The 16435-nt window shown below is 49.7% G+C and overlaps 1 protein-coding gene across 1 annotated transcript in view; it reads right to left on the bottom strand.

The window, feature by feature from the left end:
- The window catches only part of CCT2 (chaperonin containing TCP1 subunit 2), a 474987-nt gene that overhangs the window by 266262 nt on the left and 192290 nt on the right, over window positions 1-16435 (bottom strand). The window lies entirely within an intron of this gene.

The raw sequence follows: 16435 nt of genomic DNA, 5'->3' as shown, positions 1-16435 counted from the left end.
CCGGACTGACGGCAGAAGAAAACAATCTGAACATGGAGTTGATGCCCATGCACATTACCTACAAGAGGAGGAGTCACTATACCTCGTGACAAAAGACTTTTCGTACAAAAACAACTTCCAACCTACCGGACCCAACATTAGATGTCGGAAGTATGCAGAGCTGTGTGCTACGGATCGAAGTAGCCTATCCTAACTGTTTAGCAACAACTATTGAAAGATATATATCCCAACTGATGCAATTGCAAATGGATAATGATTTGGACCTTGGGGAGGTACTACGTCCGGAAGTCCTAGAATGGTACTTGGTCACTACAGAACAAGCAGTAAAGCAGTGTACCCCCTTAGTCAGCATCAGCAACGAGAAGGTGAAAAGGGATAATTCTACTATGTCCTGAGTACAGCTGTGGTTTGACAACGAGTGTTTGATTGCCAGGAGAAGCGGAGGAAAGCAGATACGATGTGGCGCTTTAAGGTGAAGTCTACTGGAAGCAAGGGTTACAATAACATGAAGGGGTACGGGGCCATGATTAGGGCTAAAAAGCAGACTTTTCATCAATCTAACTGGAAATTTATTAGAAGTACCCTCCAGTGTAAAGATATAGTCAAGTTCATGAAGCTAGTTCAGAGGGGATGCAAAAATGTGAACTTCCCCCGAAGGTGAACCGTAGTCCCAGAAGATTGTGGAATTGCTTACCTAAGTAAAATCTATCAGGCGAGGGAGTGAATTGAGAGAGATAACTGGCCCCAATGGGAAATGGGTTCTTTAGGTTCCTTTTTGGTACAGGCTACAACTAAACTGATATCCTCCTTAAACTTAACCAAAGTGACAGGACCAGACACCCTGCCTCCAATTGGACTAAAGTCAAATCCTTTGTGGTGGGCAACCTTCTTTTCCAGAGTCTTTGTAGCAATACAGCAATAGGTGTATTCCTGCCAAGCGGAAAGGGTGCAATAATTAGAGAGACTCACAAAAAAAGGGAGGCGGCTGTCCCAAGTAATTTTCACTTGATAAGTGTAAGGAAATGCCTCCTTGGCATGGTTACCCCCTGACTTTTTGCCTTTGCTGATGCCAAGTTATGATTTGAAAGTGTGCTGAGGCCTGCTAACCAGGCCCCAGCACCAGTGTTCTTTCCCTAAAACTGTACTTTTGTTGCACACCCTGGCATCCAGAAGTCCCTTGTAACTGGTACCCCTAGTACCAAGGGCCCTGATGCCAGGGAAGGTCTCTAAGGGCTGCAGCATGTCTTATGCCACCCTGGGGACCCCTCACTCAGCACAGACACTGCTTACCAGCTTGTGTGCCCTGATGGGGAGAAAATGACTAAGTCGACATGGCACTCCCCTCAGGGTGCCATGACAACCTCACACTGCCTATGGAATAGATAAGTCACCCCTCTAGCAGGCCTTACAGCCCTAAGGCAGGGTGCACTATACCATACGTGAGGACATAGGTGCATGAGCACTATGCCCCTACAGTGTCTAAGCAAAACCGTAGACATTGTAAGTGCAGGGTAGCCATAAGAGTATATGGTCTGGGAGTCTGTCATGCACGACCTCCACAGCACCATAATGGCTACACTGAAAACTGGGACGTTTGGTATCAAACTTCTCAGCACAATAAATGCACACTGATGCCAGTGTACATTTTATTGTGAAATACACCCCAGAGGGATTCTTAGAGATGCCCCCTGAAAACATACCCGACTTCCAGTGTGGGCTGACTAGTTTTGCCAGCCTGCCACACACCAGACATGTTGCTGGCCACATGGGGAGAGTGCCTTTGTCACTCTGTGGCTAGTAACAAAGCCTGTACTGGGTGGAGGTGCTTCTCACCTCCCCCTGCAGGAACTAACACCTGGCGGTGAGCCTCAAAGGCTCACCCCCTTTGTTACAGCGCCCCAGGGCACTCCAGCTAGTGGAGATGCCCGCCCCCTCCGGCCACGGCCCCACTTTTGGCGGCAAGGCTGGAGGAGATAATGAGAAAAACAAGGAGGAGTCACTGGCCAGTCAGGCCAGCCCCTAAGGTGTCCTGAGCGGAGGTGACTGACTTTTAGAAATCCTCCATCTTGCAGATGGAGGATTCCCCCAATAGGATTAGGGATGTGCCCCCCTCCCCTCAGGGAGGAGGCACAAAGAGGATGTAGCCACCCTCAGGGCCAGTAGCCATTGGCTACTAACCCCCCAGACCTAAACACCCCCTAAATTGAGTATTTAGGGGCTCCCAGAACCTGGGCGAAATACAGGGGGCATCTCTAAGACGCTCTCTGTGTGCATTTTATTTTTTTACATTAAATCCCACACTGGCAACAGTGGGGCTTTACTGTGCTGAGACGTTTGATACCATACTTCCCAGTATTTAGTGTAGCCTTTATGGAACTGTGGAGTTATTTTTGACAAACTCCCAGACCATATACTTAATATGGCCACACTGCACTTACAATGTCTAAGAATAGACAGACAATATAGGGGCGTATTGCTCATGCCTAAGGGCTGCAAGGCCTGCTAGAGGGGTGACTTACCTATGCCACATGCAGTATTTTGTGGGCATGTCACCCTCAAGGGGATTCCACGTCGACACTGGCTTTTTCTCCCCACCAGCACACACAATCTGCAATGGTAGTGTGCATGTTAGGTGAGGGGTCCCTTAGGGTGGCGCAACACATGCTGCAGCCCATAGGGACCCTCCCTGGTCAGGGGCCCTTGGTACCACTGGTACATTTTACAAGGGACTTTGGTGTGCCAGAGGTATGCCAACTGTGGAAACAATGGTACATTTTTAGGGATAACACTGGTGCTGAGGCCTGGTTAGCATAATCCCAGAACACTCAGTCAAGTCAGCATCAATATCAGGCAAACAGTGGTGGTGGGGTAAATGCAACAAGGGCCAGTTTCCTACAATAAGCCTTCTTGATGTGGGTGCTAAATTGTACTCCAAGGTAATCCTCATTTCTCTTAAGAACTGGATTGAGGGACGTGATAAGATCCCTATCGAGCAAGGCGACTTCAAACAAGGGCATTCCACAGTCGATCATTGTTTTAACTTGTGGGCCCTAAGGCAAAAGGCAACTGACCCTTCAGGGAATCTGTACTGTTGTTTTGTCGACTTTAGCTCGGCCTGCGACTTGGTTGACTGAAGGATACTGTAGGAAGTTGGCTCTGTATGTGCTATTTCAAAGTAAGGAATAGCATGCACAGAGTCCAAGGGTTCCCCTTAGAGGTAAAATAGTGGTAAAAATAGATAATACTAATGCTCTATTTTGTGGTAGTGTGGTCGAGCAGTAGGCTTATCCAAGGAGTAGTGTTAAGCATTTGTTGTACATACACATAGACAATAAATGAGGTACACACACTCAGAGACAAATCCAGCCAATAGGTTTTTATATAGAAAAATATCTTTTCTTAGTTTATTTTAAGAACCACAGGTTCAAATTCTACATGTAATATCTCATTCGAAAGGTATTGCAGGTAAGTACTTTAGGAACTTCAAATCATCAAAATTGCATGTATACTTTTCAAGTTATTCACAAATAGCTGTTTTAAAAGTGGACACTTAGTGCAATTTTCACAGTTCCTGGGGGAGGTAAGTTTTTGTTAGTTTTACCAGGTAAGTACGACACTTACAGGGTTCAGTTCTTGGTCCAAGGTAGCCCACCGTTGGGGGTTCAGAGCAACCCCAAAGTCACCACACCAGCAGCTCAGGGCCGGTCAGGTGCAGAGTTCAAAGTGGTGCCCAAAACACATAGGCTAGAATGGAGAGAAGGGGGTGCCCCGGTTCCGGTCTGCTTGCAGGTAAGTACCCGCGTCTTCGGAGGGCAGACCAGGGGGGTTTTGTAGGGCACCGGGGGGGACACAAGCCCACACAGAAATTTCACCCTCAGCAGCGCGGGGGCGGCCGGGTGCAGTGTAGGAACAGGCGTCGGGTTCGCAATGTTAGTCTATGAGAGATCTCGGGATCTCTTCAGCGCTGCAGGCAGGCAAGGGGGGGGTTCCTCGGGGAAACCTCCACTTGGGCAAGGGAGAGGGACTCCTGGGGGTCACTTCTCCAGTGAAAGTCCGGTCCTTCAGGTCCTGGGGGCTGCGGGTGCAGGGTCTCTCCCAGGTGTCGGGACTTGGGATTCAAAGAGTCGCGGTCAGGGGAAGCCTCGGGATTCCCTCTGCAGGCGGCGCTGTGGGGGCTCAGGGGGGACAGGTTTTTGTACTCACAGTCTTAGAGTAGTCCTGGGGTCCCTCCTGAGGTGTTGGATCGCCACCAGCCGAGTCGGGGTCGCCGGGTGCAGTGTTGCAAGTCTCACGCTTCTTGCGGGGAGCTTGCAGGGTTCTTTAAAGCTGCTGGAAACAAAGTTGCAGCTTTTCTTGGAGCAGGTCCGCTGTCCTCGGGAGTTTCTTGTCTTTTCGAAGCAGGGGCAGTCCTCAGAGGATGTCGAGGTCGCTGGTCCCTTTGGAAGGCGTCGCTGGAGCAGGATCTTTGGAAGGCAGGAGACAGGCCGGTGAGTTTCTGGAGCCAAGGCAGTTGTCGTCTTCTGGTCTTCCTCTGCAGGGGTTTTCAGCTAGGCAGTCCTTCTTCTTGTAGTTGCAGGAATCTAATTTTCTAGGGTTCAGGGTAGCCCTTAAATACTAAATTTAAGGGCGTGTTTAGGTCTGGGGGGTTAGTAGCCAATGGCTACTAGCCCTGAGGGTGGGAACACCCTCTTTGTGCCTCCTCCCAAGGGGAGGGGGTCACAATCCTAACCCTATTGGGGGAATCCTCCATCTGCAAGATGGAGGATTTCTAAAAGTCAGAGTCACCTCAGCTCAGGACACCTTAGGGGCTGTCCTGACTGGCCAGTGACTCCTCCTTGTTGCTTTCTTTGTTCCCTCCAGCCTTGCCGCCAAAAGTGGGGGCCGTGGCCGGAGGGGGCGGGCAACTCCACTAAGCTGGAGTGCCCTGCTGGGCTGTGACAAAGGGGTGAGCCTTTGAGGCTCACCGCCAGGTGTTACAGCTCCTGCCTGGGGGAGGTGTTAGCATCTCCACCCAGTGCAGGCTTTGTTACTGGCCTCAGAGTGACAAAGGCACTCTCCCCATGGGGCCAGCAACATGTCTCGGTTGTGGCAGGCTGCTGGAACCAGTCAGCCTACACAGATAGTCGGTTAAGGTTTCAGGGGGCACCTCTAAGGTGCCCTCTGGGGTGTATTTTACAATAAAATGTACACTGGTGTAAGGAAATGCCTCCTTGGCATGGTTGCCCCCTGACTTTTTGCCTTTGCTGATGCTAGGTTTACAATTGAAAGTGTGCTGAGGCCTGCTAACCAGGCCCCAGCACCAGTGTTCTTTCCCTAACCTGTACTTTTGTATCCACAATTGGCAGACCCTGGCATCCAGATAAGTCCCTTGTAACTGGTACTTCTAGTACCAAGGGCCCTGATGCCAAGGAAGGTCTCTAAGGGCTGCAGCATGTCTTATGCCACCCTGGAGACCTCTCACTCAGCACAGACACACTGCTTGCCAGCTTGTGTGTGCTAGTGAGGACAAAACGAGTAAGTCGACATGGCACTCCCCTCAGGGTGCCATGCCAGCCTCTCACTGCCTATGCAGTATAGGTAAGACACCCCTCTAGCAGGCCTTACAGCCCTAAGGCAGGGTGCACTATACCATAGGTGAGGGTACCAGTGCATGAGCATGGTACCCCTACAGTGTCTAAACAAAACCTTAGACATTGTAAGTGCAGGGTAGCCATAAGAGTATATGGTCTGGGAGTCTGTCAAACACGAACTCCACAGCACCATAATGGCTACACTGAAAACTGGGAAGTTTGGTATCAAACTTCTCAGCACAATAAATGCACACTGATGCCAGTGTACATTTTATTGTAAAATACACCACAGAGGGCACCTTAGAGGTGCCCCCTGAAACTTAACCGACTATCTGTGTAGGCTGACTAGTTGTAGCAGCCTGCCACAAACCGAGACATGTTGCTGGCCCCATGGGGAGAGTGCCTTTGTCACTCTGAGGCCAGTAACAAAGCCTGCACTGGGTGGAGATGCTAACACCTCTCCCAGGCAGGAATTGTCACACCTGGCGGTGAGCCTCAAAGGCTCACCTCCTTTGTGCCAACCCAGCAGGACACTCCAGCTAGTGGAGTTGCCCGCCCCCTCCGGCCAGGCCCCACTTTTGGCGGCAAGGCCGGAGAAAATAATGAGAATAACAAGGAGGAGTCACTGGCCAGTCAGGACAGCCCCTAAGGTGTCCTGAGCTGAGGTGACTCTAACTTTTAGAAATCCTCCATCTTGCAGATGGAGGATTCCCCCAATAGGGTTAGGATTGTGACCCCCTCCCCTTGGGAGGAGGCACAAAGAGGGTGTACCCACCCTCAGGGCTAGTAGCCATTGGCTACTAACCCCCCAGACCTAAACACGCCCTTAAATTTAGTATTTAAGGGCTACCCTGAACCCTAGAAGATTAGATTCCTGCAACTACAAGAAGAAGGACTGCCTAGCTGAAAACCCCTGCAGAGGAAGACCAGAAGACGACAACTGCCTTGGCTCCAGAAACTCACCGGCCTGTCTCCTGCCTTCCAAAGATCCTGCTCCAGCGACGCCTTCCAAAGGGACCAGCGACCTCGACATCCTCTGAGGACTGCCCCTACTTCGAAAAGACAAGAAACTCCCGAGGACAGCGGACCTGCTCCAAGAAAAGCTGCAACTTTGTTTCCAGCAGCTTTAAAGAACCCTGCAAGCTCCCCGCAAGAAGCGTGAGACTTGCAACACTGCACCCGGCGACCCCGACTCGGCTGGTGGCGATCCAACACCTCAGGAGGGACCCCAGGACTACTCTGATACTGTGAGTACCAAAACCTGTCCCCCCTGAGCCCCCACAGCGCCGCCTGCAGAGGGAATCCCGAGGCTTCCCCTGACCGCGACTCTTTGAATCCAAAGTCCCGACACCTGGGAGAGACCCTGCACCCGCAGCCCCCAGGACCTGAAGGACCGGACTTTCACTGGAGGAGTGACCCCCAGGAGTCCCTCTCCCTTGATCAAGTGGAGGTTTCCCCGAGGAACCCCCCCCCTTGCCTGCCTGCAGCGCTGAAGAGATCCCGAGATCTCTCAGACTAACACTGCGAACCCGACGCTTGTTTCTACACTGCACCCGGCCGCCCCCGCGCCGCTGAGGGTGAAATTTCTGTGTGGACTGGTGTCCCCCCCGGTGCCCTACAAAACCCCCCTGGTCTGCCCTCCGAAGACGCGGGTACTTACCTGCAAGCAGACCGGAACCGGGGCACCCCCTTCTCTCCATTCTAGCCTATGTGTTTTGGGCACCACTTTGAACTCTGCACCTGACCGGCCCTGAGCTGCTGGTGTGGTGACTTTGGGGTTGCTCTGAACCCCCAACGGTGGGCTACCTTGGACCAAGAACTAAGCCCTGTAAGTGTCTTACTTACCTGGTTAACCTAACAAATACTTACCTCCCCTAGGAACTGTGAAAATTGCACTAAGTGTCCACTTTTAAAACAGCTATTTGTGAATAACTTGAAAAGTATACATGCAATTTTGATGATTTGAAGTTCCTAAAGTACTTACCTGCAATACCTTTCGAATGAGATATTACATGTAGAATTTGAACCTGTGGTTCTTAAAATAAACTAAGGAAAGATATTTTTCTATATAAAAACCTATTGGCTGGATTTGTCTCCGAGTGTGTGTACCTCATTTATTGTCTATGTGTATGTACAACAAATGCTTAACACTACTCCTTGGATAAGCCTACTGCTCGACCACACTACCACAAAATAGAGCATTAGTATTATCTATTTTTACCACTATTTTACCTCTAAGGGGAACCCTTGGACTCTGTGCATGCTATTCCTTACTTTGAAATAGCACATACAGAGCCAACTTCCTACAACTGGCATCAGTGTGCATTTATTGTGCTGAGAAGTTGGATACCAACCTTCCCAGTTTTCAGTGTAGCCATTATGGTGCTGTGGAGTTCGTGTTTGACAGACTCCCAGACCATATACTCTTATGGCTACCCTGCACTTACAATGTCTAAGGTTTTGCTTAGACACTGTAGGGGCACAGTGCTCATGCACTGGTGCCCTCACCTATGGTATAGTGCACCCTGCCTTAGGGCTGTAAGGCCTGCTAGAGGGGTGACTTATCTATACTGGCATAGGCAGTGAGAGGCTGGCATGGCACCCTGAGGGGAGTGCCATGTCGACTTACTCATTTTGTTCTCACCAGCACACACAAGCTGGCAAGCAGTGTGTCTGTGCTGAGCGAGGGGTCTCCAGGGTGGCATAAGACATGCTGCAGCCCTTAGAGACCTTCCCTGGCATCAGGGACCTTGGTACCAAAGGTACCAGTTACAAGGGACTTACCTGGATGCCAGGGGGTGCCAATTGTGGATACAAAAGTACAGGTTAGAGAAAGAACACTGGTGCTGGGGCCTGGTTAGCAGGCCTCAGCACACTTTAAATTCAAAACATAGCATCAGCAAAGGCAAAAAGTCAGGGGGTAACCATGCCAAGGAGGCATTTCCTTACAGTCTGGTTGCAGACTCTGGCAAGGAAGCCAATCCGGGACAACAAGCAGGTTAGCTGAAGACTAGAGATGTACAGGACGGTAGATGCATTGGTGGCCCTGTAGCAAGATAGACCACCTTAACAGTTTAGGATTTTCACCTTTCATTTGCATTAGCCATCTGAGAGGCCTGTGGACTGTTTGAACTAGGAAGTCAAAACCAAACAAGTTTTGTCTCACCTTCAGGGACAGCAAAAGCTTCACTTTCAATATCGCTCCAACGCTGTTCTCTGGAGAGGAACCTTCTGCTAATAGAAGCAACATGTTGGCCATGACCATCATCATTGATTTTGGACAGGACTGCTCCTATCCCAAGTTCAGAGTCATCTGTCTATAGAATGAACTGCTTAGTGTAATTCGGATCTTTTAGAACAGGTGCTGAGCATATTGCTTACTTCAGGGTGTCAAAGGCCTTTTGACAGCTGACTGCCCAGTTCACTTTCTTTGATATTTTCTTGGAGGCCAGTTGTGTGAGAGGGGCAACAATGGTGCCAGATCCTTTCACAAACCTCCTATAGTACCCAGTCAAGCCAAGGAATGACCTACCTTGAGTCTGGGTTGTTGGAGCTACCCAGTCCACAATTGTCTGGAACACGGCTTACACTCGTTGAACTAGTCCTCCACCTACAAGGTGGCCCAAGTATACAACCTGGCCCTGCCCTACCTGGCACTTGCTTGCCTTGATAGTGAGGCATGCCTCTCATAGCACCTCAAGAACCTTACCAAGGCGGATCAGGTGATCCTGCCAGGTAGATCTAAAGACAGCAATATCATCAAGATATGCTTGTAAGGAAATGCCTCCTTGGCATGGTTGCCCCCTGACTTTTTGCCTTTGCTGATGCTATGTTTACAATTGAAAGTGTGCTGAGGCCTGCTAACCAGGCCCCAGCACCAGTGTTCTTTCCCTAACCTGTACTTTTGTATCCACAATTGGCAGACCCTGGCATCCAGATAAGTCCCTTGTAACTGGTACTTCTAGTACCAAGGGCCCTGATGCCAAGGAAGGTCCCTAAGGGCTGCAGCATGTCTTATGCCACCCTGGAGACCTCTCACTCAGCACAGACACACTGCTTGCCAGCTTGTGTGTGCTAGTGAGGACAAAACGAGTAAGTCGACATGGCACTCCCCTCAGGGTGCCATGCCAGCCTCTCACTGCCTATGCAGTATAGGTAAGACACCCCTCTAGCAGGCCTTACAGCCCTAAGGCAGGGTGCACTATACCATAGGTGAGGGTACCAGTGCATGAGCATGGTACCCCTACAGTGTCTAAACAAAACCTTAGACATTGTAAGTGCAGGGTAGCCATAAGAGTATATGGTCTGGGAGTCTGTCAAACACGAACTCCACAGCACCATAATGGCTACACTGAAAACTGGGAAGTTTGGTATCAAACTTCTCAGCACAATAAATGCACACTGATGCCAGTGTACATTTTATTGCAAAATACACCCCAGAGGGCACCTTAGAGGTGCCCCCTGAAACTTAACCGACTGTCTGTGTAGGCTGACTAGTTCCAGCAGCCTGCCACACTAGAGACATGTTGCTGGCCCCATGGGGAGAGTGCCTTTGTCACTCTGAGGCCAGTAACAAAGCCTGCACTGGGTGGAGATGCTAACACCTCCCCCAGGCAGGAGCTGTGACACCTGGCGGTGAGCCTCAAAGACTCACCCCTTTGTCACAGCCCAGCAGGGCACTCCAGCTTAGTGGAGTTGCCCGCCCCCTCCGGCCACGGCCCCCACTTTTGGCGGCAAGGCTGGAGGGAACAAAGAAAGCAACAAGGAGGAGTCACTGGCCAGTCAGGACAGCCCCTAAGGTGTCCTGAGCTGAGGTGACTAACTGTTAGAAATCCTCCATCTTGCCGATGGAGGATTCCCCCAATAGGGTTAGGATTGTGACCCCCTCCCCTTGGGAGGAGGCACAAAGAGGGTGTACCCACCCTCAGGGCTAGTAGCCATTGGCTACTAACCCCCCAGACCTAAACACGCCCTTAAATTTAGTATTTAAGGGCTACCCTGAACCCTAGAAAATTAGATTCCTGCAAACTACAAGAAGAAGGACTGCCTAGCTGAAAACCCCTGCAGAGGAAGACCAGAAGACGACAACTGCCTTGGCTCCAGAAACTCACCGGCCTGTCTCCTGCCTTCCAAAGAACTCTGCTCCAGCGACGCCTTCCAAGGGACCAGCGACCTCTGAATCCTCTGAGGACTGCCCTGCTTCGAAAAAGACAAGAAACTCCCGAGGACAGCGGACCTGCTCCAAAAAGACTGCAACTTTGTTTCGAGGAGCAGCTTTAAAGACCCTGCAATCTCCCCGCAAGAAGCGTGAGACTTGCAACACTGCACCCGGCGACCCCGACTCGGCTGGTGGAGAACCAACACCTCAGGGAGGACCCCCGGACTACTCTCCGACTGTGAGTACCAAAACCTGTCCCCCCTGAGCCCCCACAGCGCCGCCTGCAGAGGGAATCCAGAGGCTTCCCCTGACCGCGACTCTCTGAAACCTAAGTCCCGACGCCTGGAAAAGACCCTGCACCCGCAGCCCCCAGGACCTGAAGGACCGGACTTTCACTGGAGAAGTGACCCCCAGGAGTCCCTCTCCCTTGCCCAAGTGGAGGTTTCCCCGAGGAAGCCCCCCCTTGCCTGCCTGCAGCGCTGAAGAGATCCGTTGATCTCTCATTGACTAACATTGCGAACCCGATGCTTGTTTCTACACTGCACCCGGCCGCCCCCGCGCTGCTGAGGGTGAAATTTCTGTGTGGGCTTGTGTCCCCCCCGGTGCCCTACAAAACCCCCCTGGTCTGCCCTCCGAAGACGCGGGTACTTACCTGCAAGCAGACCGGAACCGGGGCACCCCCTTCTCTCCATTCTAGCCTATGCGTTTTGGGCACCACTTTGAACTCTGCACCTGACCGGCCCTGAGCTGCTGGTGTGGTGACTTTGGGGTTGCTCTGAACCCCCAACAGTGGGCTACCTTGGACCAAGAACTGAACCCTGTAAGTGTCTTACTTACCTGGTAAAACTAACAAAAACTTACCTCCCCCAGGAACTGTGAAAATTGCACTAAGTGTCCACTTTTAAAGTAGCTATTTGTCAATAACTTGAAAAGTATACATGCAATTGAAATGATTCAAAGTTCCTAATGTACTTACCTGCAATACCTTTCAAACAAGATATTACATGTTAAATTTGAACCTGTGGTTCTTAAAATAAACTAAGAAAAGATATTTTTCTATAACAAAACCTATTGGCTGGATTTGTCTCTGAGTGTGTGTACCTCATTTATTGTCTATGTGTATGTACAACAAATGCTTAACACTACTCCTTGGATAAGCCTACTGCTCGACCACACTACCACAAAATAGAGCATTAGTATTATCTATTTTTACCACTATTTTACCTCTAAGGGGAACCCTTGGACTCTGTGCATGCTATTCCTTACTTTGAAATAGCACATACAGAGCCAACTTCCTACAATGCTGCACTAAAGTATTCTAACCCAGCAAGGACTTTATTCAACAACTGTTGGAAGGTGGCAGGGGATTCTTCAGACCAAAGGGCATAACCGTGAACTGATGATGCCCTTAAGGAGTGGAGAATGCGAACTTCTCTTTTGCTTCAGGGGTCAGACCCATCTGCCAGTACCCTGATGTCACAGTACAAGTACTGAGATATTTGGCTGCCCTATGTCTAAGAACTGGGTGGGCATCTTTTTTGGTTACAATACTGAGACACCCCTGTAGTCCACACAAAATGTCATTTCTTTCTTTCCACCCTAGGAATGAGCCTTGGGGACTAGAACAACTGGGCTGGCCAAGGGGCTCTCAAGAGTGCTCAATGACTCCCAATTCCAGCAGACCTCAGCTTTGATGCTCTCTTAGACATGATCAGACTGTCTCTATAATTTGTTTTTGACAAGCAAGCTGTCTCCAATGTCTACATCATGGGTAGCATGTAGTCTGACCAGGGATCGAAGAGAAGAGCTCAGCATATTGATGCAAGATTTGCTTGCAGTCAGTCTGCTGTTGGTTAGTGAGGGCGCCTGAAAAGACCACTCCTTAAACAGCCATTTTTTGGGTTGCTGGAGAGGAGATCAGGGAGAGGTTCAGTCTCAGCTTCCTGTCCCTCATCAGTGACCATAAGCTTAGTCATTTCAGGTCTGTCATGAAAGGGTTTAAGGCAGTTTACGTGGCTCACCCTTTTGGGGGTCCTGCCAAAGTCCACCAAGAAGGTGACTTTCCCTATTCTTTATAAGATGTGGTAGGGTCTGCTTCATTTGTCCTGGAGCGCCCTTGGAGCCACAGGATCCAAGATCCACACCTTCCGCCCAGATTCAAACTCCACCAGTGCAGCCTTTTGGTCATGCCAGAGCTTCTAAAGCTCTTGTCTGGCCTCAAGGTTTTTGGATGCCTTTTTCCATGTACTCATCCATTCTAGAGCGAAGGCCAAGTACACAGTCCACTATGTCTTGTGTTGGTTTTCTGAGATGTCTCTCCCATCCCTCCTGTACAAGACAAAAGTGGTCCCCTCACAGGATTCCCAAAATAAAGTTCAAAGAGTGAAAACTCTACTCACTTCTGTGGCACTTCCCTGTAAACAAAGAGTAGGCATGGAAGTAAGACATCCCATCTCCTGAGTTCACCAATCATGCCTTTGAGTGCCTTGTTAAATCTCGTAACAAGACCATTGCACTGGGGATGATATGGGGTAGTGAACTTCTAGGTCACACCACATTCAGCCCACATGTGCTTCAGGTAGCATGACACTAAGTTTGTACCTCTGTCTGACACCACCATCTTTGAAAATCCCACTTTGGTAAATATACCAATCAGGGTCCTAGCTAAGGCAAGGGCTGTATTAGGCCTCAGGGGAATTGCTTCAGGGTACCTGGTTGTATGATCAACTAAAACCTATATAAATCTGTTCTGTGATGCTGTTGGGAGGGTCAAGGGAACAGACTGTCAATCCCCTACCCTTTCAATGGAAACCCCAACCACTGGAAGTGGAATTAAGGGAGCCTTTGGGTGGCCACTTATCTGGCCACTAGCTTGACAGGTGGCACTGGAGTTACAAAACTCCTTCACCTTCTGGGACATACCTGGCCAGTAGAAGTGGTTTATCAACCTACTCAATGTTTTTGCCTGGCCAGGATGCCCAGCTAGGCGGCTATCATGGGACAAAGTGAGGAAAACTCTCTAAACTGCTGAGGCACTCTCCTAGTGGCATCAGGTTTGGGGTCTCTGACCTCAATGTAAATGAGTCCTTCCTCCCAATAGGTCCTGAGGGATCCACTGATATCACCTTACTCCCGATCAGCAGCTTGAGGTCTCAGGCCTTCAAGAGTGGAACAGTTTTTTTTGTCCCTGGCACAGATTCTCGTCATAAGAGCTCTATCATGTAAGCCCAAGCTCCTGAGGCTCAGTTTCCTCTGGGGCTGGCAGGTTTTCTCCCAGAGGAGAGAATCTGTTTAGTGGTCTGTATAGAAGCTGGTCCCCCAGTCTTTATGACCTTTCTTTTGGTAGATACACTCTCCTCCCCCCCCCCCATTCCTTGCTCTGTGCTCTTATTTTTACGCAAACCCATTCAGGGATACCCAGCATAGTTGCATGGGCCTTTCTTTCTACCTGAGCCCATGCTAAGGACTGAAGATAATTTGCTAGCAGACATTGCACAGGGATTGCAGGAGATACCACCACCACCTTCTTCTGGCCAGTAACCCCTCCCCATTCTAAGGATAACATCGCCACGGGATACACTTTAGTCTGATTATCAGCGTTGAGAACTGTGTACGTCTCACCAGCCAGATACTGGTCTGAGGACACCAGTTGCTCAGTCACCATGGTGACACTGGCACCAGTGTCTCAGTGCTTCAACTTGAATCCCACTAATATGAAGCTCTTGTCTGCATCTCTCCAGATTAATGCCAGACAGCCAGGGCAGCTACATCCACCGCACCCCAGAGACTAAAGTTGCCTCAGTAGGCTCACTGACATGGTCCAGTCATACCTGGAATCCCATCTGGAGACATACTACTGCATTTACCGCAGGTGCACTAGAGGCATTCTTTTTGTGGGGACAGGTCTGGCCTCCAGTTTGGTGTCTAAGAGCCTTGCAATCATTACACCAAGCCCTTTAGGAATCCTAGTTGTTCTCTTTGTACCCACCCTTGGACTGTGAGGAGTCTCAGAGCCCACCCTCATATGCATGTTTCTGGAGGTCTTTTGAAGACTCTTTACTTTTGTCCTTGTTTTGTTTACCCTTTTTCCCTTGTTGGGGATTTTTTGCCCGTTTCTTGTGGTCCCCACCCCCAACAGTGGAAAGTTTGGTCACCCTTGTTTGACCCAGTGGTCTGCATTCTTCCCCAACTCTTGAGGAGAAAGTGGGCGTAGGTCCAACAGGAACTTGTGTAACTTTTCTTGCACACAGTTACTCAACAGATGTTCTTTCATTACTAAATTCTAAAGTCCTTCATAATCATGCACATTGTTACATTTAAGCCACCTAGTGTTTTTACTGAGTAGTGCACAAATTCTAGCCAGGACTGACTCTGGGTTTTTCGAGTTTTCCTGAATTTAATTCTGTACTCCTCAGGAGTAAGCCTAAATTTCTCAATCATAGTATCCTTCATGAAGTCATAGCACCTTGCATCTGCCTCATTCAGTGTCGGGAGTCTTTCCCTGCACCCTCCTGAGAACAGTTCACAGAGGAGAGCTCCAATGAGGTTTGTCAAGTCATCTGGTAACACAGGCCCTCTCTCATAGGCTGTGAACCATTTGGTGATATCACATCACCGTCCTCATATTTGGGGCAACCCCCTTAGGGACTTTAGGGTCAGAATGCTCTACTTTGTCCCTAGTCATAAAATTGCTACCACCATCAATGGGAGATAAACCCATTTCTCTTCTTTCTTTTTCTGTTGGTAGAATTCGGTCTTCCAGGGCAAGTCTCCTGGCTAGTCCCTCTAAGAGAATCTACTCTTCAGAGAGTATTTCTCTGGAACCTGAGGGACCTAAACCACTCTCACTAGAGGAAGGTGCCCTAGACACTTCGGATGCAGATTCTTCTCTTTCAAGTGCTGGAGGATCCCTTTCTTCCACACTTTCACTGCCCTGATCTACATCTCCCCACCCTGGAACAACCATCCTGCCTGGAAGAGGAGGTTACACCTCTGCCCAGTGTAGGATTTTGTCTCAGGCCCTCGAGAGTGATGAATCGTACCTGGAGGGGCCAGAAACGAGTCTGTGGTGCCTGAACTGGTCAGGACCAGTGAGTCAACACACTAGTAGTTGGTAGGTTTTCAGGGGGCACCTCTAAGGTGTTCTCTGTGTACATGGTTTTAAATAAATCCCTCACTGGGATCAGTGAGGGTTTATTATTCTGAGATGTTTCATACCAAACATCCCAGGATTCAGAGAAGCCATCATGTAGCTGGTGAACTTGTAATGACCAGGGTCCAGCACAAACATTTAAAATGGCTTCCCTGTGCACTTACTAGGTCTCAGAAACAACAAACATAGCAGGGGCATATAAGCTCATGCATATATGCCCTCATATGTGTGTGGATGCACCCTGCCTTAGGGTGACTTACACCTGGCACACGCAGAGTTGGAGGACATGACACACAGGGGTGTGACAGGTCGCGTTTTCAATTTAGCCTGCACCAACACACGTAGTCTGCAATGGCAGCACTTGTGTGAGTTTGGTGAGGGGTCTCCGAGAGTGGCATAATTGGTGCTGCAGCCCTCAGAGACTTTCCTTAGTACCCGAGGTCTTAGGCATCAGGGGTACCATTTACTAGGGTCTTAGTGATAGCTAAAAAAAAAAAAAAAAAGAAAAGCGTGTGCGGGTCATCAGAAACCAGGCAAAAAGTGTGTTTGAGGGGG

The sequence above is a fragment of the Pleurodeles waltl genome, chromosome 4_1, assembly GCF_031143425.1.
Source record: "Pleurodeles waltl isolate 20211129_DDA chromosome 4_1, aPleWal1.hap1.20221129, whole genome shotgun sequence".
Taxonomy (NCBI): domain Eukaryota; kingdom Metazoa; phylum Chordata; class Amphibia; order Caudata; family Salamandridae; genus Pleurodeles; species Pleurodeles waltl.
The sequence above is the reverse complement of the archived record's forward strand: the minus strand, read 5'-3'. Positions and strand labels throughout refer to the sequence as shown.